This window comes from Chelonia mydas, chromosome 10 (genome assembly GCF_015237465.2).
Source record: "Chelonia mydas isolate rCheMyd1 chromosome 10, rCheMyd1.pri.v2, whole genome shotgun sequence".
In the NCBI taxonomy this organism is placed as follows: Eukaryota; Metazoa; Chordata; order Testudines; family Cheloniidae; genus Chelonia; species Chelonia mydas.
Window position 1 is genome coordinate 82,872,543 of NC_051250.2, and position 22,362 is coordinate 82,894,904.

The 22,362-nt window shown below is 45.6% G+C and overlaps 1 protein-coding gene across 7 annotated transcripts in view; it reads left to right on the forward strand.

Moving 5' to 3' along the window:
* The first annotated feature begins 3,712 nt into the window (after positions 1-3,712).
* ZNF710 (zinc finger protein 710) overlaps positions 3,713-22,362 on the forward strand; it is a 50,849-nt gene continuing 32,199 nt past the window's right edge. For 6 of the 7 annotated variants that reach the window (XM_043523445.1, XM_043523446.1, XM_043523442.1 and 3 more), the window contains exon 1: positions 3,713-3,958. The gene's annotated coding sequence lies outside the window, so the exon portion shown is untranslated. Of the gene's footprint in view, positions 3,959-4,866; positions 5,001-22,362 lie in introns of all 7 variants that reach the window. The other variant, XM_043523443.1, reaches the window with a different exon arrangement.

Sequence of the window (22,362 nt, forward strand, 5' to 3'; positions counted from 1 at the left end):
CACGTTCTGCAGCTGCTCTGAACTACCAACCACTCCCATTACCAAGTTGTGAGATCTGACCCTCCTCCCTCATCTGGGAATTTTGACCTTCCAGTCACTACACCTAATTGCTAAGCCTCCACTTACTCTAGTTCCACCACTCTGAATTTTGATCCTCCTTCCATTCCAGCTTCTGTTCTATGAGCTCTCAGCCTTTATGGGGTCATCAGTAATATTCCATAGGCACCACACTCATTCAGGAAACTCTGGAACCCAAGCAAGTCCATTGATTTCCAAAGTTGGGAAAATCCCGGTTAATGGGGGGAAAGGTAAACTTTGACGTTAGTTTGCACAAGATAAAGATTTATTGTAGAAAATTAATAAGGGAAGTAAGGGAAAACAAGGAGAAATCAATGGCCAACAGAGTTAAGGACAACAAGGAGTTTTTAAGTATATTAGGAACAAAAAGAATCCTGACAATGGTACTTGTCCATTACTAGATGGAAATGGTACAACTATCAGTAATAATGAAGAAAGGGCAGAAGTGTTCAAGAAATATTTCTGTTATGTATTTGGGAAAAAACATATAAGGTAGTCATATTTTGTGATAATACTCTTTCCATTCCACTAGTGTCTCAGATGGTGGTTAAACAACAGCTACTAAAATAAGACATTTTTAAATCTGCAGATCTGAATAACTTGTAGCCAAGAGTTTTAAAAGAGCTGGCTGAGGAGCTTGCTGGATGATTAATGTTGATTTTCAATAAGTCTTGGAAGTTCCAAAAGACTGGAAGAAAGCTAATGTTGCACCAATATTTGAAAAAGGTAAGTGGGATGACCTGAGTAATTATAGGCCTGTCAATCTGACATCAATCCTGGGCAAGATAATGGAGCAGCTGATATGGGAATGTATTAATTAAGAATAAAAAGGAGGGTAGCATAGTAAAAGCCAATCAACATGGTTTTATGGAAAAAGATCCTGTCAAACTAACTTGGCAGCTCTTTTAGATGAAATTACAAATTTGGTTGATAAAGGTAATAATGTTGATGTAACACATTTCTGTAAATCGTTTGACTTGTAACCACATGATATTTTGTTTAAAACCTAGAATGATATAAAATTAGCATGGCACCGATTAAATGGATTAAAAGCTGGCTAACTGATAGGTCTCAAAATGTAAATGAACAGTCAGTCATCATTGAACCAGTGGGTTTCTAGTAGGGTTCCGCAGGAATTGTTTCTTGCCCTACATTGTGTAATATTTTTATCAGTGATCTAGAAGAAAATATAAAATAATCACTGATAAAGGTTGCAGACGACACAAAAATTGGGGGAGTGATAAATAATGAAGAGGACAGGTCAGTGATAAAGAGCAATCTGGAATGCTTATTAAACTGGGCACAAGCAACCAATATGTGTTTTAATATGGCTAAATATAAATAGGAACAACAAATGTAAGCCATACTTACAGGACTGGGAACTCTATCTTGGGAAGCAGTGACTCTGAAAAAGATTTTGGGCTCCTAGTGGACAATCAGCTGAATACAAGCTCCCACTGTGATGCTGTGGCCAAAAGGACTAATGTGACTCTTGTTTAGATGTATAAATAAGGGAAGCTTGAGTAGGAGCAAAGAGGTTATTTTACCTCTGTTTGGCACTTGTGCAACCCCTGCTGGAATACTATGCCCATTTCTGGTGTTCACAGTTCAAAGGTGGAGATAAATTAAGAGAGGGTTCACAGAAGAGTCACAAGACTGATTAAAAGATTAGAAAATATGCCTTATTGTGATAGACTCAAGGAGCTCAATCTAATTATCTTAACAAAGAGAATGTTAAGGGGTCACTTGATTATAGTCTAGATAAGTACAATATTTCAGTCTAATGGTATGTCAATCTACCTGCTGGATCGGCGCGCAGCAATCGATCCAGCGGGGGTCAATTTATCGCATCTAGTCTAGATGTGATAAATCGACCCCTGAGAGCTCTCCCGTCAACTCCTGTACTCCACCGCCGCGAGAGGCAAAGGCAGAGTCGACGAGGGGGCGGCAGCAGTCGACTCACCGCAGTGGACACCGCAGTTAGTAGGTCTGAGTACGTCGACTTCAGCTACGCTATTCATGTAGCTGAATTTGCGTAACTTAAACTGATTCTCCCCCGCCCCCCCCCCAAAAAAAAGTGTAGACCAGGCATAAGAGACAAAGGTCTCACAGGATCCAATGGCTGGAAGTTGAAGCTACATAAACTCAGACTGGATATAAGGGGTAAAAACAGTGGGAGTAATTAATCATTGGAATAATATTCCAACTGTCATGGTGGATTCTCCATCACTGACAATTTTGAAATCAAGATTGGATAGTTTTTTTCCTAAAAGATCTGTTCTAGGAATTATTTGGGGGAAGTTCTATGTCCCGTGTTATAGGGGAGGTCAGACTAGAGATGATCGCAATGGTCCCTTCTGGCTTGGAATTGATGAATCTGGAAATTATAAGCTCTTTGGGGCTGGGACTATTTTTATATTACATGTGTACAGTGCCAAGGACAGTAGGGCCCTGGGCCCTGATTGGGAGCTCTAGGCAATGTCTCAATACAAAATAAGAGCATGATAAAGGTGTAATCTTCACACACAGAGATGCACTCCCAATCACAGGCCAAAAATAAAACCCCAAATATGACTTCCCAATTGTGAGTTGTGCGAAGCTTGTCTGATAATGATCATTGGAACCATGAGATTTTAAGACAACCCAGAGGAATCATCATCTGCATGGCTGTCAAATCACCCAAGACAATAAATCACAGTGACTGCAATACTGGGCTAGAGTCTGGTGTATATTATTAACAGGCAAGCAGGGAGTAGGTGGTCCTGTAGATAGCCTCAGGTCTTTTGCTCTGCCATGGTTATTATTCCCACAGCTGAAGAGAGGGGCACCACAGAGGATATCCCTGGAGTGGTAGGATCAGGGGGGCTGGAACAGTTTGTACAGTAGGGGTGCTGAGAGCCACTGGACCAAACTGTAAACTCTCTGTACAGTGGAAACCACTTCAAGCTGGGGGGGGGGCAGCAGCAGCACCCCCTGCACCCCTAGTTCCAGCACCTGTGGGTGGGGTCTGTGAGATGCCTACCTGTCATCCCCACAGCACCAGTAATCCTCCAGGCCCGTGAAGTCTGCCTGGCTCCCAGCCACAGCTGATTTCCAGTTATTGTACTGCCCCTGACAGAGGATAAAGAGGAGAAAAGGTGGCCCAGAACGAAGGGATCAGCAAAAGGCGGGGGGCCTTCAGCCTGGCGGCATGCGGGGCCAGCCGCTGCGCGGGCGAGGCGCCGGCTTTCGGGAGCCCGCGGCGCGGAGGCGCCCGGCAGGCCCGTGCCCCGGCGGGAAGGGGGCCCCGAGCGCCCGCGGCCCCGGCCCGCGGAGCTCTCCGCTGCCCAGCGGCCCCGCTCAGCCGCAGGCGGGCAGTTCAGCCGCCCCGGGCCGCGGCGGCCGGCGGGAGCGCAGGGCCCGGGCGAGCGGCCGGACACGCCTGGCGCAGGGGCTCCGGGCGCGGCCTCCGGGGCGGACCGACCGCCCGGGCGGCCTCGCGCCTCTCCCCGCCCCGCCGCGGGCTCGCTGCAGGCGGGCCCGGGCCAGCGACCTCCGCACGGGAGCCCCCGGCCCCGTCCCGAGCGGCCGGTCCGCATGGCCCCGGGGGGCGTGACTTGGGTCGGAAACGAAACCGCCCCCGCCCGCGAGCCGGGAGGGCCGAGGGGCGGGCGGGGCGAGCCCCGGGGCTCGCCTGGCGGACCGGCCCGGGAGCCCTGGGCGGCGGGCAGAGGCCGGAGCGGGCGGGGCGGCGGCGCCGAGACAAAAGGGAGCGGAGCCGAGGAGCGGCGGCGGCTGCTTTGCATCCCTTCCCGTCAGCCCCGCTCCCCGCTTCCTGCTGCCGGGAGCGGCCGCCAGCGGGCCGGGGCGGCCGGAGCAGGGACCCGCGTCGCCAGCCCGGGTGAGTCCCGGCGGGGGGGCGCGGGGCCGCCGACATGTCGCGGGCGCTCGGACGGGCCGCTCCCGGCGGGCGAGATGGCGGCGGCGGCAGCGGGGGGGCACGTGGGGCCGCCCCCCCCAGCCCGCCAACTTCCCCGCGCCGGGGCCGGACCTGTTGAGCCCGCGGCCGGGCCGCTGCGGGGCGGGGCGGCGCCGTGGGGCGCGGAGGGCTCCGGTCTCGGGGCCGCTGCCCGCGGCGGGGACCGGCTGCCTGGGACGGGGGCCGGGCGGTGGCTGCCGGGACCCTCCACCGGCGCCCGGCCTGGCCCCGGCGGAGACTCTCCGCGGGAGCGACCCGGCCCCTGCTCGGCTGGGCGGAGGACGGGGCCCGGGCTGCCCTGCCTGGAAACTCCGCCCCACGGCGCCGGCCCCGCTCCCGCCGAGAAGCCCCCGGGGCGGCGCGCAGGCTTCGCCGGGTCTCGCTGAGAGAGGGGCCGCGCCGGAGCCCCGAGTGCCGCTGGCCCGCCCGTGCCCCCTGCGGACCTGGCTCGGCTCTTCCCCTGCCCTGGCTGCCGCTTGGCAGGGAGTGAAGCCCCCCGATGGCACAGCCCCGTGTGCTCGGGCTGCGCCCTGCCTCGGGCTGCCCCCAGACTTGCTCTTGGGCCTCCCTCCTCCGCAGCGTGTCCCGTGGTTTGTGGAGCACCTGGTACTCGCCGGCAGGGCCGTTCTGGGCTAAGGGTTAGACTCGGCGGAGAGGAGGGAAAACCATCTCATCACTCGCCTATGTTCTATAAAAGTACCTACGATCATGGGAGTTAGAGATGGGAAGAGCCTGGTTCAATAGGTCGTGTTCATCTAATGCAAATATTTGAGGTTTAGGACCCATTCTTGCCTGCCCTCTTTTATCTACACCTCTTATATTGCAAACAGATCTCACCTGCTTTCTGGAAAAATGTCAGGAAAAAAATCTCCCTACAGTTCCACAAAGGCTTTGTTCATGAGACCTCTGATCTGACTGGTAACCAACTTGTTTTGTGACTTTCCTTTGGAAAGTATTGCACATGGTGAGGAGCTTTCCTTTCTTACAATCAGCTGTAATCACTCTACAGAATATAATAATTAATAGACTTTATTTAAACCCATTGTGTTGCAAGAGGGGAGGGGTGGTCAAGGCAGAAGGTGCAGCTCTGGGAGGTTAAAACTCCCCTTAAAATATAAAAAACCTGGAAACACAAAGTAGAGAAGGTTGGTTAGTCTCTAGGCTTCAGTCAGAATGGACAAGTTGTCTGTGGCATAAATGAATTAAGTTTCTTTGCTCCAAGGCCTCACGCTAAGGATTAAACTGTTTTACCAGAATCCGTTTTAAACACCATTATACAATGGTTCTGGTGGACTCTGTTTAAATGTGGTTTGTCTGGCCAATGTGGATTAGGCATAACCATTTAAAAACTGTGTTCTAGGCTAGTTGGAGACCTAAGAAATCGAATATCCCCAGATGAACTCTGAAAAGGTTTCAGAGTAACAGCCGTGTTAGTCTGTATTCGCAAAAAGAAAAGGAGTACTTGTGGCACCTTAGAGACTAACCAATTTATTTATTTATTTTCATCGGCTGTAACTCACGAAAGCTTGTGCTCCAATAAATTGGTTAGTCTCTAAGGTGTCACAAGTACTCCTTTTCTTTTTTCTGAAAAGGTTGTGGATAGGAGCTTGTTTTACCATTTCCTGGGGACCTGTTCAAAGTAACCCTATTTTGGCAGCAAACGAAGGGACAATTTTTAATTGTGATTTTAGTCTTTCCCCTTGACTCGTGAAACATTCCTATTGGAGTCTTTCCTCAAATTCTTTTGATCAGACAATGTATGGAGCTGTATTTGCACCTGATTGTGGCAATGAAAATCCTTCTGGCAAAGAAATGGACGTGCCCCTATCTCCATTCTAGAGAAATGATTTAAACAAAAAAAAGTGAGGAATACCCTTCCAATGGAAAAACTCCCCAACTGCTGGCTAAATACATGTGGCCATCTTGCAACATGGTTCCCATTTTATGAATATGCTAGACTGATTGGCTCCATAAATACAGATAACACATTCTTTCCATATACAAGGTTAAAGAAAAATAGATAACTTAAGTATTATTACAAACTGTATGCAAGTTAAATTGTTTCTTCACCAAATAGGACAGCTTTTCGCCTTGTTTATGTTCTGTTTAATCGTTATGATGTAGTTTTAATTTTATTAGACTAAAAAGTATAAAGGGATTGTAATTTGTAAACCAGTTTAGTAAATACCCCTCAGAGACAGGATGAATGAGAGAGTCCTCAGCACTGTGCTAAGGAATAGGCAATGGGCTATTTGTGCATGAGCCACAGTGATTATTTCAGGACGTTTGCTGCTAAGTGAGACAAACATTCCATATGTTGATCAATGTGATTGTTTTTTCCTCTTAATTTTATATTGAGACTTAGGCCCTAATTCAAAAAGGTACTTTAACACATGCCTAACTGTAACACAGTCCTGTTAACTTCAATTGAACTAATCATCTGCTTAAAGTTAGGCACATGCTTCAGTCCCTTGCCAATTGGGACCATAATAAAAAGAATAGGCTAGTGTAGGTGGGTGAGTTGCCATTATTACTCTGACTAGGAATTGCACTTACTCTACTGTTCTTGCTACCCTGTCTGCCTCTTCCCACTCCCCAACCCAGTTCTTTCGCTGGTCCACCTGTTATGTCTTGGCTTTTAGACTGGATGCTATTTCAGAGAGAGACTGTCATTTTCTACACATTTGTTCAATGCGTGATGTCACCACTCAGGGCAGTTGCACCTGTATTCCTCCTCTGCAGTCCAGTAAGGGCCCCCACTTCTAGGCTTCTGGCTCCCCAGCTGTCCCCTCTCTTGGGCGGAGATCCTGTGTCTCTCCCTCCTGACATGATTTTCCCCAGGGTGCACAGTTCCCTACTACACTGTTATTCCCAGCAAGCCAGGCTGCCTAAGCAGGCCAGCGCCTGCACTTTGCTCACTCTTCGAAGGCTATGAACAAGGTAATTGCTCAACTTAAGGGTTTGTCTTGACACACAGTGCTGCAGCAGTGCTGTGGGAGCGCTTTAGTGAAGATGCTACTATGCTGACGGGAGAGCTTCTCCGATCGGTACAGTTAACTCACTTCCCTGCAAGGCGGCAGCTATGTCAACAGGAGAAGCTCTTCCATCGACACAGCCGGGTATAACTGTCGCTCAGGGTGTAGTTTTTTTACACCCCAAGCGATATAGTTATCCTGATAATGGTTTGTAATGTAGACCTGGCCTGAGTTACAACACAGCTATTTCTGAGCAAGTGCGGTGAAAACATTACAGAGAAAACATTAAAACAATAAAGGGGTCTACACGCATGCTAATAAGCTTACCAGATATCTCGCCAACCCCATCAGAGGCTCTGGTAGGAGTCAGTCCTTCAAACCTCACCAGGAGGGTTTTCTGTGATTACAAGCTCAGAATAGCATTCTTTGAGAACAAGCATGCCCATGCATTGGTTAATCTTTCCTTTATGCAGTTTGGGCCTTTGATTTTTGGGTTCCAGGAACAGGAAATCAGCAGACAGTGATTCCTTCCTCAGGGCGTAGCTTCAAAAGACTGGGGTTTTTTGCATAATCAGAGGTGAGAAATTTGCAATCATCTCCCCATTGGGATTTCCCAGGCAAACCACCTGACACTGTTTGTTCAAAAGCCCGTTGTCTGGCCCATTGTTCAATATAGTCCTTTGAAGTTCATAACGTTTCCCAGGGCTCACAATAATACAGAACCTTTGCATTTAATACAGTGAATTCCAAAGATGGTTAAACTTTTTTTTTTTTTTTTTTTTTCAAGGATATTGCAGGGAAATTGCCATATCTGTCACATCTAGCATAATGGGGGCCTGACCTACTTGGCCTGTAAGTTCTACTGCAATATAAATAAACTTTCTAAAAGTTCTAGTTTGGGTCTCTTTTGGATACAACTTTTATGTAGCTGCTAGTGGGTCTTTTATTTGTCTTGTTTGAGGCAGAGGCCCAAGGGCCTGGCTGCTGTGCAGCATTCCAACCTAGGGGGCACATCAAGGGTGTTCCCTTCATCTCCAGCTATGGATTTGGGGACAGACGGTGTATTCCAAGTGGCACTTACAGAGCTTTTACCTTTTCTTTCTTATTCTGGTCTGCCACATTCCCTCCCTTTAACCCTAATTGGCTGCACTCTGTGCTCTCCCCTTCCCCAAACTGATTGTGATGGGCACAATAGTGGTTAGACTGTAATAAGTTGGCCTGATTCAGTTTCTCCTATTTTTAGATATGCTTTTTCCCCGAAGAGAAGCTTATTTTAAAGGTGTCATATTCTTGTCTTCCCTGATTTTGACGGCAGTTAGCTTGGAGACCAAGAGCATTGGAGTTTGAGGTTTCTCAGCCTTTAAGTCCGGGAGTAGTGTTGAATCTTCAATAAAGAGAACTTTGCTGCCACCAGTGTCAGTCAGAATAAGCTGAGTTTAAAATAAGTGTTAAAAAACAAAGTTTTAAAAAAATTCTAACTAAAAATCCATTTCCTCCTTAACTGTTCAGGTTTCACTTCCCTAGCACTTGTGGCAACATAATCCTTTGATTTCTCAACTTTTCTATAGTGTCCCCCAGGCCAAAGAGAGGAGAAAACCTCCATGTCCGCTGGAGGGGAAAAAAACAGCGGGGGGGGGGAACGACAATTTTTCTTTTCTTTTTTTTTTAAGTGTCAGGCGTCCTCAACCTCTGTGAACATTGTAAAGAAGCTCCCCTTTCCCTCCACTGACCATAATCCACACAACCTGCCCTCCCTCCCCTCTTTTCAGGCCACCTCTGGTCTTACTGTAGAGAGGCTACAGTAGAGGGACAGTGTCTGAAATGTTCTCAATTGTAGGGAAAGAAAAGAGCACACAGGAAGTTCACCTGGGTTCTTGAAAAACTGTTTCCTGGTTACAAAGATGAAGTGCTCTGAGAGATTGAGGTGACTGAAATACTAGTGCTGGAGCAAACTGATAATTTAAAATGCGATAAGTCACCAGGCCCAGATGGTCCATCCATGGGTTCTGAAGGAACATAACTAGGAAGTAGTAGAAGTAGCTACCAACAAAATTATTCAATCTTTAATTTAGAAACAGCCACTGTTCCAGAGAATTGGAAGGTAGCAAGTATTGCACCCACAATTTAAAAAGGCTGTAGGAGAAATCCAGGGAATTATAGGCCTATAAGCCTTACATCTGCACCTGGCAAATTGGGTTAATTGACAGTGAATAACAAAACACCTGGAAGATCATGATCTGATAGGGTCTAACCAGCATGTATTCCACAAAGGAAAATAGTGTCTCACTAATCTCTTAGAATTCTTTGAACATGTCAAGAAAGTAGTGGATGAAGGAGAACCAGTTAACATAATATATTTAGATTTCCAAAGGGCCTCTGAGAAGACACCCCACGATGACAACTTCAGTAGTCTTGTGTGGGAAGAGGCAAAGTTGTCAGGGATCAAAAAATGGCTAGGAGACAGAAAGCAACAAGTAGGATTAAATGGTCAGTTTTCATCGTGGCCAAAGGTTAAGAGAGGAGTCTGTAAGGTTCTGTGTTAGGTCCTGCATTTAATATGTTTATTAATTATCTGGAAAGGTGGGGTGCAGTGAGGTGACAGAATTTATAGGTTACACAAAGTTAAGGTTAGTTAGGACTAGAGAGGATTGTGAGGAACTAGAGTGAGACCTATACAAGCTAGATGGGCAACATGATTGCAAATGAAATTTAATTTTGATAAATGAGAAATAATGCACATTGGAGAGAAAGTTTAACTTTTCTTCACCTTATAAGTTCCTAAATTAACTGTATCAACCTAAGACAGTGACCTGGATGTCATTGTGGACAGCTCAATAAAAACTTCTGTGTAATTTGCAATTGTAGTCAAAAGACTAACACAATGTTGGAGTGCATAGGAAATGGAATAGCAAATAATACTAAAAATATCATAATGCCTTTATATATATATCCAGTTTCATCTGGATACTCTGTGCTGTGTTGGTCGCTCCATCTAAAATAGGATATTGCAGAAGTAGAGGGGCTTCAGAGAAGAGCAACTAGAATGATCAGAGGCCTGGGGAAAGCTCTCATTAAGACAGATTGTAAAGAAGAAGGGAACAGTCAATGAAATTAAAAGTGGGAAATTCGCAACCGATAAAAGAAAATACTTTTTCACACGGTGTGTGATTGTGGAACTAACTGCCATAGGAAGTCATTGAGGCCAAGAACTTAAAGGTGATTGAACATTGAAATGAATATCCAGACTTGTCATAACTCCTGTCCCTTCCGAAATGTTTGTCTTAAGTCTCGATGCATAAGGTTTAATGACCATCTCTAACTATTACAGATCAGGATGAGACCTTTTTTGAGGGGAATGGGGGTGTCAGCGGGCAGGCAGATTATCCCACAGACGTCTGTCTGCTGCAGGGTTCTTGCACTGTCCTTTGAAGCATCTGGTTCTAGATGCTCTGGGACAGGATACTGAACTAGGTGGACCTCAGGTCTGATCTAGTCTGGTAATTCCTATCTTTCTATGAAACTCTGCCATTCTGGATTTGCTGTGGAGAGCTCTTTGAGCTAAAAGGTGTTCCTGGGTTTGCAGGGGGAGCTTACATTTAAAAGGAAACCTGGGCAGCTCCAAAAACCTAGAATAAGCATGTTTACTGTAGGAAAGGGATTGTGACAAGCAAAAGCAGATATGTGATCTGCAGTGGCCCATTACTTAGGGCAGAGAGTCTCAATCAGAGAAAGGTAACTACATAGAAGTAACATATTTAGACTTTTGTAAGGTGTTTGACTTTGTACCTCAATATGTTCTGATTACAAAATTAGCATGCGATATCAGTCATGCATCTGTTAAATAGATTGACATCAATCAGTCAGAGTTTTTAAAAGGTAGTTGCCAATGGGGAGCCATCATGGGGGTGTTTCTAGAGAGGTTGCAAAGGAGTCGGTACTAAGCCTGATGATGATCAATGTTTTCATCAATGATCTGAAAGTAAATATAAAATCACTGCTAAAAAAATTTGTGGATGATGCATAGAATGACAGCGTGGTAAATAATGAGGACAAGGCAGTCCTAGAGAGTGGCTCGCTTGATAAGCTGGGCCCATTCAAACAAAATGTGTGTTAAAGCCAGACGCAAAGTTGTCCTCCAGGAACACAGAATGCCAGCCATACCTACAGGATGGGGGCCCGTATCCTGGAGAGCAGATACTCCAGAAAGGTTTTAGGGGACAGAGTAGACGAGCAACGGGAGAAGGGAGGTGGTGATTACCTCTGTAGATGGAACTGATGAGACCAACCCTGGAACACTGCATCCAGCTCTGGTGTCCACATTTCTAAAGGATGTTGGGGAAAAATTGGAGGGGTGCAGAGAGGAGCCAGAAAAATGATTCAAGTGTTGGAAGAAATGCCTTTCAGTGAGAAACTTAACGAGCTCCATCTGTTCAGTTCATCCAAAAAGAAGAGTGAGAGGTAACTGGATTAGGGTATAAGTACCTTTCCTGGGAGTAAATGCTGGGCACGGACGTGCTCCTTTGCCAAGTGGGAAAAGGCAGAACAGGGTTCAATAGCTGGGACAAAGCTACATTAAAACCAGGCACAGATTTTAAGCTTGAGGGTGACTGAGCATGGGAACAAACCACCAAGGGAAGTGGTGGCTTCTCCCTCTCTTGATCTGAAGATCTGCAGACTGTCTCTTTCTGGAAGCTACGCTTTAGTCAAACACAAGTGATTGAGCTCCGTGCAGGGGTAACTGGGTGACTGTAATGGCCTCTGTTGTACAGGAGGTCAGGCTAGACTACCTAATGGTCCCTTCTGGCCTGAATGTCTATGAATGGGTGTCAGGGCCACAGCCACTCTGCCCTTCCCATCTTGCTGAATGGAAGTGGCAGCTAGATCCCAGCTAGCTGGGAGGGGAATTCTGCGGGAGCCACATTAGGAAAAAGGGGTGTTTGTAGGTTGAAGGTTGAGAGCTACAGACTTAGCAAAAGTGCAGACCCTCCAGCATTGTTTGTCAAACAAATCGGTGACTGTTTGTACTTGTGGTTCTGCATCTTATTTTCATGGCTGTCCTCTAGGGGACTCACACTCACACACGGAATTGGTCTGCACCTCTCATGATGATAACTTAACACCTGCGACAGTTACCCTTTACATAATGATTACTTAAATTAGCAGGGGTAGAAGGGGAAGTTATTCACTGTCTCAGTGGGAGAGTTCCAGATACCGGACAAGTGAAAAGCACAGGCCCTTCTTTAAATGTGTTGAAGGAGCTGATGGAGAAGAAACCAACAATGGAGGAGTTGACTGAACAGGGAATAGATGGGTATGAGGTCAGAAGTCGTCAGCTCCTTGGAGCTTCTTGGAAATCATACCATCTCCAAATCCGTTTGGAAATTGATGGGTAGCCAACGAATGCTGATCCCACTTCCTGTAGCAAGAGATTGCTCTGCCCACAACGTTGCAGGCCCCTGAAGTTGAGTAGCAATATAGGAACGCAGTTTAAAAATGGAACTGCAGAAGTCATGGTGGAAAATTTAATACAGATTTCAACAGGGAGAGACAATGACAAATCCTGGCAGTGTCTCCCAATGCTGGTGATAAGCACCTTTCGACAAAGGAAATATGGAAGGAAAATGAAAGTTTGGGTCAAAGATAGTGAACACTTCTATTGTGATGTAGGGGACTTCAGGTGTGAATTCAGAAAAATGATTGTGAAGTCAGACATAAGGACTTCAGTCTTGGATGCATTTGGCTGTAGGAATTCCAGTCATGCCCAGGTGCTGGCAGTCAAGGCAGGTAGAGAGGGCATTCTTGGATCTTTCTGTCATCTGAGGGAAGCGTAGTATTGTGTGTTGCTCACATGTAAATGATGTGTAAGTTTGAAGCTAATAAAGCAGGATCCCTGATGATGAAAAGTGGGTAAAGGACTGGATCTTGTGACATCTTTGGGTAGATGGCCATGGAGAAGATGTAAAGCCTCCACCAGAAATGGCCTGGAGAGAACAGTTAAAAGCTTGGTTTGAAACCAGAAGAGGAGGGCGTCTGAGCCACCTGTTTTCCCAAGGTATTTCAGAAGGAAAGTGGCTGCTGGCCCTGAAAGTCACACTGGGATTAGGAGAGGCATGAAGCTGGTTATTAGTGACCCAAATGTGCCCTAGGACTCTAGAAATGTAACTGGGCCTGACAGTACCTGCTGCTCCCTTGTTTTTTTTCTTTAAATTACGGAAGTTCTTGGGGCCCTTAATACAGAGTTACCCTGCCAGATGTGCCGTTGGGGTCTGTTTGGTGGGGTCACATGCTTCCAGGGGTGGTGGTTTTCCTTTTACATATTACAGTTAAAAAATAAAACTCCATCCTTAAACTGGTGCCCGTTCACTGTTAACGAACGCACACACACCCCCCGTGTGGGTCCATGTGTCAAAGTGAACCTGGAACATAATGGCAAATTCTGATCTTGGCTCCTGCCAATCCTTGAACATCTATGGCACTGTATGCAGATGATGCTGATAGCCAGGGACAAAGGGCTGGGCTGGAACTGGAGTTTCATGGCAACCTTGTTTTCCGTCAGTTTGAATCTAACTCTTAACGTGAGTTGGGAAAAGCGTTAGTTTGTAGGGACCTGGCCCCAGCGCTGTCCTGCCTGAGAGAGGGAGCCAGCTGGAGCCTGTGTACCGCTGCCTCTCTGTCGTATGGGGAGAGAAGCTTCAGGGTCAAAGGTTCTTTGCACTTTATGGGTCTGGAATCTTCTCCAGAGCCTGAAGACAAGACTCTTTCCATGTGAATTTCTTCTAATTAGGAGATGGTTTGGGGAAGAACTTATTTATCAAAGCGGGGTGGTAGGCAGCTATGTTTGTACATGCTCATTGATTTTATACTTAGAAATCTGCATGACAGAGCCAGATTTTCTACTTTATTGAGCAGAGTTTAATTCACGCTGGTGCTGGAAGAGACTGTGAAGGTAGCTTGGCATGCTGGCCAGACATAATTGATACCTGGCTGTAATTTGTAGGGTCTAGGGAAGAATTTTATGTCTAAAACCATTACAAAGCTATCTGCTCTCTTGTACAGATCACTTGTGTTTTCTGGTAGACGTTGGTGTGTGTTAGAGAATTTATTTGGTATTTGTTTGAGAGAGAGAACTTGTACTTTAATATATTAAAGAATCAGAATAAACCCCCTATTGTAGTTTGGAAATGTATGGCATATGACCATTTTCGGACTCTAGCTGCCGTCTAATCTGACCTCTTCAGGGGAGAGAACTCAAACAGATGCACATAAGTTTGGTTTGTATTATTTTTGTCAGTGTTCTCTTCAACAGTTACACAACAAAGTCTCTTAATGCAAGTTAGGTCATTACATGGTTTTCATACAGTGATAAAGTTGAATAAATCCTTTTTCTTTTCTTCATGTCTTCTTGATGCTCCCTGAGTCAGGCCTCCGTGCCTCTGAGGTTTTTCTGACTAGATCTACACAATGTGTCTGTGCCAGAGATCTACACATTTCAAAGATTCTTCCTCTGGTGTTCCACTTGTTCTCATGGTGTGTTGCTGTTTTCCTTACCGTGGTTCTTGCTGCTTTTGGTTAAGGGTTTCCGTGTTATCCATTAAGACTCCTGCTTTCAGAAATTTATGACTTGGTTGTAAAAAGTCATTCTAGGCAGTAATTTTGTTTATAAAATGTATCACCAAAATAAACTTGTCATCTTCATCACAATTCTTTTATGTTTGGCCATTTAAAAAAATGACATTCTGAATTTTGCTTTTAGACCTTTTTAATTTTTTCCCTAAACTGTATTAACTCCCTCCCATGATAAGCTCTTCGTTATACAGACTGGTTAACATACATGCATAGGAAAAGGTTTTTGATTCTCACACCCCAGTGAAAATTTCCTGAGACCTTTCAATGGATTTGCTATATATATATGCATGACTCTCTTTGGCTTGGTAAACAAAAAATGAATCCGCCATTAGCCGAAGGTCAGTGATCTGGTAAGTATAGAAGTTGTCTCTCATTGCTGGACGATAATGGCTTCTGAGGGATAGCCGTGCAAGTGAAGGTTGGATTTAGCTTATCTGATGTTCACCTTTAGCATCACGCAAAGCTAAGCAGAAACTTTTTTGTTTTTAAAGCCTATCACAATCTGACCACAATCTGACCAACCTGTGTCTCATGCACCAGTTGATGACAACACTGACCTCCCCTTTCTTTATATCAGTGATGTCCAACCTCTGCCCCTTGCGGGTGACAATATGGAGAAGAAAATACAAATCTGATTATTAATTGAAGTGTTTTCCGAGCCAAACCCTGTAATTTTTAAACCAAGTGTTTGAATGAGTCCAGCTGCCTCCCATCACTTCCCCTGCATCTATAAAACCAGGGAGAGGAGGTTGGCCGACAGGGCCTCCTATGACTGTGGGGCCTACTTCCGATCCTCCATCCGTTCACACAGATGGGTGGAGTTCCTCTGGGCGGCGTCCATTGGCTCCCTTGATGCCTTTGAGGAGCAGTGGGCACTGTCCAGGGTTCTCTGCTCGGTGTCCCCGTCAGGTTCCCTTCGTTTGACCCTTTGACTGCACTCCTGTCCTTGTTATTTCATTAGTTGTCCCCCGGAATCACTTGGCTTCCAGGTCCTGTGGATCCTCCCCTTAGGCTGGGGGGGGGGGGGGGGAGCCCTTTAGCAGTGGGCAGGCGGAACCTGGATCCTAATAGGATCACTTCCCCTGCAGCCTCAGGAGCAGCTAGTTGGTGAGAACTGATAGTTCTCTGAGCAACAGTTGCCTCTTCCTTGCGCATCTGCTTAGTGGTTCCCCAGGAGAACTTGCTGCATGGCAGGGTTGTTGGAGCTCTCAGGAAAGCAGGAGAGGAACCTAGAAGGGTGGCTTCTCTCTCCCACCCAGTCACCCAGAAGGAGCAATGCTGAGAAACAACAGCTAGTCTGGTGCCCTGATTCTCTGCTGCAGCCATGAGTGTAGGCTGGGGGTGCTCTGACTTGTGACAGCTGGCTGTGGTCTCCAAAGTGACCGCGCACTCCATGGAGAGAGCCGTTGTGCAGTCTGCTCTGTCCATTCGTCCCAGATTTGGGCTCTGCACCAAGCGCTGTGGGCAGGAAGGCATGTAAGCCACCTTTTGTGGCTCTGTGCCCAATGGGGACTCCCTCACACAGAGGATGGGAAGGTTTCCACTCCTTTGGCCCCTGGGTAGCATAAAGGGGGTAGGACAAAATCTGGCCCCATGTTTTGATTGTGGCTCCTGGCCTTTTTTAAAATATGGTTGGGCCTGGGAGCGGGCTCCCTTTCAGGAGCTTTATCCCCGCTCCTCGAGGCTGAAGCTCTTCTCTTTCCAGGCAACTGGGCACCCCCAAACCCAGCTTGCTGCTGGTCCGCGATCCACCTGACCCAGCAGCTTCCGATACCGTCTTTTCAGGGAAACCAAGAATTCTGACCTTGGGTCTTGATGGGTACATTAATAAATGTCTTGTTTAAAAATTAAAAACTTGGGTTGTTTTAAGTCTTAAGGCACATTGTTAGTTAACTATTTGAAATCTTAAACATCCTCTCTTAGAGAAGTGTTGCAGTTCCTCTCCTAAACCAAGGCCAGCACAATCGTCTGCTTTGTTTTTATGGGTAATTTTCATGCACCAAAATCGTGGTGTCTCCAAGTTTGGATAAATATCAAGGCCCAGCCTATGGCATCCAGAAACCAGGCAGGCTTGAAGTCCACCTGCAGTTCATATTCATAGGTGATCTAGTGAGTGACCGAGAAAGAGGGAGGAAGGAGTGATAGAATTACAGAACGATAAATGCTTGCTTGTTCTACATTTATCTTTCCTGTTTCTTGGTAGCAAATGTTTGTATGTATGTGCTCCAAGGCTCCAGACAGTTTCCTCCTTTGCCATTTTTCCTTTCCACTGACTGACATTTACTGCTTGTCTATATTTTCCTTCATTTCAATAGACTGTCTCTCCCCTCTCTTTTCCTTTATTTTTATATATATATATATATATATATATATATATATAATTTCCCCCAAGCCCTCCCTTTGTTTTCCTTCCTTTGTTTCTCCTAACATCCCATCTAGTGACCAGTGGCCCAGCACCCTATTCATCCAGGAAGACATGAGTCAAAAGCCTGGGCTTATTCCCTGGCCATTCAGTGGTGAAATGGTGGTGGTGCTGGAAATTCTGGGGGAGCAGTATCCCCTGCAGAGAGCCAACATACCAGCTGCTCTGTGGATTTTTTTTTCTAACTCTTGAGATTAAGAACGTTTCGGTTTCTGTGAGCTTGCAGCTAACAGCACTGGAAATAAAAGGAACAAGCTGCAGGAGGGCATTTGGATGTTTTCCCTTGGGGAGGTCTTTGTTTAAAATTTAATTCTCTGTTACTCTCTTTCTAGATGGATGCTAGCTCTTCTCTAACTTGCTGTCACTTTGACACTTTCTCTCTCTAGTTTCCTTTCCCCCATCTTTCCAGCACAATTCCATTAAGCCTCTATTGTAGCTGTCCCATTTTTTAATACAGACATGTCCACAACGTAAGCTTTAATAGTCTGGAATTATTCAGAATAGAAAGTTGGGCACACTAGTTCAGCATAGCAGGGCTGAAAGAGCAAGCAGTCAGACACCTGTCCCCTCTATAGTGGGGAAGGGTTTTTCTCTTGTTCTTCCCAGACTGCCTCAAGGATCTTTTTAGGAAAACACCAACGTGCTGTGCAGATTTCCAGGACGGGTTCTAGCTAAGTAGTTGCCTTTCTTGGAAGTGCTGATTGTAATTTGAATGATGATGGATTGTGGGTAGGTGTTTATAGTTTCCAGATGGAATATGAAGAAGCAAAGATTATTGAACTCTTCCTATGATCCCTGATAGAAGCCTTTCCACTTTTGAGCTTTCTTACTTGAAAAGGATTAATTTTAAAAGATGAATACTAATGTATTGTGGTGCAATGCAAACCACTTGACCTGAAATGGGTAACGGTTATTGTCAGGAACGGATTGACTAGTGCCTGCCTCACTTGTCCTGCTGTCCTTCAGTTTAGAGAGTCAACAATGTTTTCTCCTTGGCCAGGCTTTTATTATTTAAGACCTGTATTTGTGAGTTGCACTTTACCGTGTGAGTAGACACTAACCTTAAAAGTCATGGAACTGCTACTCGGTGTAAGAGAAGCAGAACTGGGCTCTGAATTCATAGGCTCTTGTGGCACTCGAGAGAAATTCCTTTGGAGAAGACAGAATCGTAGATGGTAGAATTGAAAGGAACCTCTTGGGTCACAGAATTAAACGAGGAGGGTTGGACTCATTCTTGTCTTTCCCAGTTGTATTCTTCGCTCATTCAGCATGTTTTACAGAACCCCAGTAAGATCATTTTGGAGCTCATCTGCTGAAGACCAGAGGAGTTTGATTTATGAATGGTTTTATTTCATGATTATCAGCAAGGTGCACGCACAAGCAAATGATTTCTGCAGTTGGATATTCTGTGTATTTATAAGGCCTCCTTCAATGCCAGAGAGAGAGGCAGAGATTGACATTTTAAAACCTGTGCACACAGTCACAGTAATTGTACACACAAGGGTCACGCTGTTCCTCTACGTTCAGAAGATACCAAGAATTGCTCATACTTAGTATCCCCAGCGTTTATGTGTAAGCACATATACAGACAAGAGAAACCTTAAAATATTTGTAATGTGTTATAATATATTTGTAACAATTTAAATAATAATAAAAATTTCCCACCCTGGGAGCTGATCCCCATGAACCTAAGCCAGCCATTGGATTTTCCATTGTACAAACCAACATCCTTTCTCTAGAAGTGTTTTCAGAATGTGCTTGGTGGTGGTGGATTGATACTTCACATCCCTTGAGGAGCAAAGCAGTTGTATTCTACAGGTTGGTTTGATGTCTCAAGATTCGAACGACAAAAATAGGTTATAAATTGCATCCAGGACAGTTGGCACAGTATTCTGTTCAGATGCCCCACGAGTCAAAGACGGAGATGATTATGGATCGGTGTATGAAAGGACCCAGTGGCCTCCCTGACCCGCTCTGTGCTGGCCTGTGCAGGCTGGTGGAAGGCCTCTTCGTTCTGCCGCACACATGGGCTATGAATGCACCACTCCCTTTGACTGCTTCATCTGTGCCTCTCTTGTACACATGGGAACCGTGGGGCGCTTAGTGGAGTGGAAGTTCTGAGGGTTTCACTCCACTACAGACAGCTATTAAATTAGGAAACTAGAGCCCTTTTCTTTTGTCGTTTTCAGGATTCCTCCTGTGACAGACCTAGCTTTTGTCCGAGTTTTATTCTCTGGACTCTTTATTGTCACAGAAAGGACATTTGCTTATTTCATTTTAACAGGTGCATTTCCTGCTTGCTGTTTTTCTGAAGACGATCCCTTTATTGTAGTGGGACTTATTATAATAACTTGCAACAAAACCCTTGAACTCTGCAAATATTTGGTGTAACATTGGATTAGACTTTACACCAGTGATACAATAACATGGAATGACAACGGAGTTGCTGAAGGATGTAGTTGTCAAAACCACCTGAACTTCTAACAAACTCGACCGTATTAATGCTGTTATTGTCAATACCAAAGGAGTATTCCCACAGCGAACTCTAGGGCCTTCCAGGTATTATGAATTACCTGTGGACTGCAGCTAAATGTAAGCCTTCAAAGATTCTAGCTGGTGGCTCACTGAGCCACTTGATTCCACGAAATATTCGTCTAGGGGAGCAGATAGGGCCAGTAAGTTTCAAGTTGGTTTGAAGCAGTGGTAGGAGAGAATTATTCAGATTATTCATTCCCCATAATCTATTTGCTCTCCCCACCAGGAAGATGGTCAGTTTAAATGTTCCTGTTCGTAATCTGAACTCAGTACGTCTGATTATCTCTTTGGCGATCCCTCTCTAGCTCGTCCTCCTTGTGCCTGGGGACAATTTAGACTGAGTTGAGAAGTGCGATTGCGTGCTTCTTGGCTGCCTCCTGCTCCCATGGGCTGGTGGATTCTTCGGGAGACTGTACTGTCATTGGCATGTTTGCCTTTACGGAAGGCCAAATCCTGGCTTACTGCATCTCTGGGCATTTGTATGCATAATGACATGTGGTTTGGTCTTAAATGCAGAAGGTAGAAATCTCCTGCCTATTACCAATATGAGTCTCTGAGCTTATAAAGGGAGCTGCTCTGTGAGGAGTCTGTTTGCAAGCATCTCTGGAAGAGCCACGGGAGCATGGAACATCTCTGTTCTTTCCTTTGGCATAAGGCCTCCCTTAGTTCTTTCATGCTGATGTAAATTGGGCCTAATCTTGCAGTCTCTGTGCAGTCAAAATTCCCTCTGCAGGCAATCAGAGTTTGGACTGCATTAGGACTGTAGGTTCTAGGCTATAAAGCATAAGAATATCAGAACAGCTAGACTGGGTCAGACCAAAGATCCATCTAGCCCAGTATCCCTGTCTTCCGACAGTGGCCAATGCCAGGTGCCGCAGAGGGAGTGAACAGAACAGGGAATAATCAAGTGATCCATCCCTTGTTGCTTATTCCCAGCTTCTGGCAAACAGAGGCTAGGGGCCCCATCCCTGCCTATCCTGGCTAATAGCCATTGTTGGACATATCCTCCATGAATTTATCTAGTTCTTTTTTGAGCCCTGTCTTGGCCTTCACAACATCTTCTGGCAAGGAGGAGTTCCACAGGTTGGCTGTGCGCTGTGTGAAGAAATATTTCCTCTTGTTTTAAACTTGCTGCCTGTTAATTCCATTTGGTGACCCCTAGTTCTTGTGTTATGAGAAGGAGTAAATAACACTTCGTTGTTTACTTTCTCCACACCAGTCCTGACTTTATAGACCTCTGTCATATCCCCCCCTTAGTCGTCTCTCTTCCAAGCTCAAAAGTCAGACTTATTAATCTCTCCTCATACGGCAGCCGTTCCACACCCCTAATCATTTTGTTGCCCTTTTCTGAACCTTTTCCAATTCCAACAAATCTTTTTTTGAGATGGGACGTCCACATCTGCACACAGTATTCAAGGGCGTACCATGGATTTATATAGAAGCAATATATTTTCTGTCTTATCGATCCCTTTCTTAATGACTCCCAACGTTGTTAGCTTTTTTGACTGCCGCCACACATTGAGTGGATGTTTTCAGAGAACTATCCACACTGACTCCAAGATCTTTCTTGAGTGGTAACAGCCAATTTAGACCCCATCATTTCATATGTATCGTTGGGATTATGTTTTCCAATGTGCATTACTTTGCATTTATCAACATTGAATTTCATCTGCCATTCTATTGCCCAGTCACCCAATTTTGAGAGTCTTTTGTAGCTCTTTGCAGTCTGCCTGGGACTTAACTATCTTGAGTAGTTTTGTATCATCTGCAAATTTTGCTACCTCGCTGTTTACCCCTTTTTCCAGATCATTTATCGATATGTTGAATAGGACTGGTCCCAGAACAGACCCCTGAGGGACACTAGTATTTACCTCTCTCCATTCTGAAAATGGACCATTTATTCCTACCCTTTGTTTCCTATCTTTTAACCAGTTACCAATCCATGAGAGAACCTTCCCTCTTATCCCATGACTGCCTGCTTTGCTTAAGAGCCTTTGGTGAGGGACCTTGTCAAAGGCTTTCTGAAAATCTAAATACACTATATCCACTGGATTCCCCTTTTTTGCCATACAGTGGTGTGCTAGCTCGCTGGGGAACTGAAACAGTATCTTCTCTCTGTTGGTTAGGGTTTGTTTTCAACACACTTCCACCAATAAAGGATTTTTCAGAAGACTTTTCACATAACACAAGAACCAGGGGTCACCCAATGAAACTGATAAGCAGCAGCTCTAAAACAAACACAACACACAGTCAACTTGTGGAACTCGTTGCCAGGGGATTTTGTGAAGGCCAAAAATATAACGGGGTTCAAAAAAGAATTTAGAGAAGTTCATAGAAGATAGGTCCACCAATGGCTATTAGCCAGGATGGTCAGGGATGCAACACCATGCTCTGGGTGTCCCTAACCTTCTGACTACCAGATGATGGGACTAGACAACAATGGATGAATCACTTGATAAATTGCCCTGTTCTGTTCGTTCCCTGCAAAGCATCTGATGCTGGCTGCTGTGAGAGAGAGAATCCTGGGCTAGATGGACCATTGGCATCACACAGCATGGCCGTTCTTATGCTCTTATCATGACCACTCCAAAATAATTTTATTTCAAGCCCAGAAGCCTCTTGCTTTTTGCTGTCTTTGAGTTACTCATTGGAAGTTACCAGTACAAGGGACTGGTGGTTGCTGTCTCCTAAGTATTACAGCTTTTGAACTGGAAATGAATTGGTGAACCAGAACATGAGCCCCTCTCTCTCCTTGGTGATCTCCATTC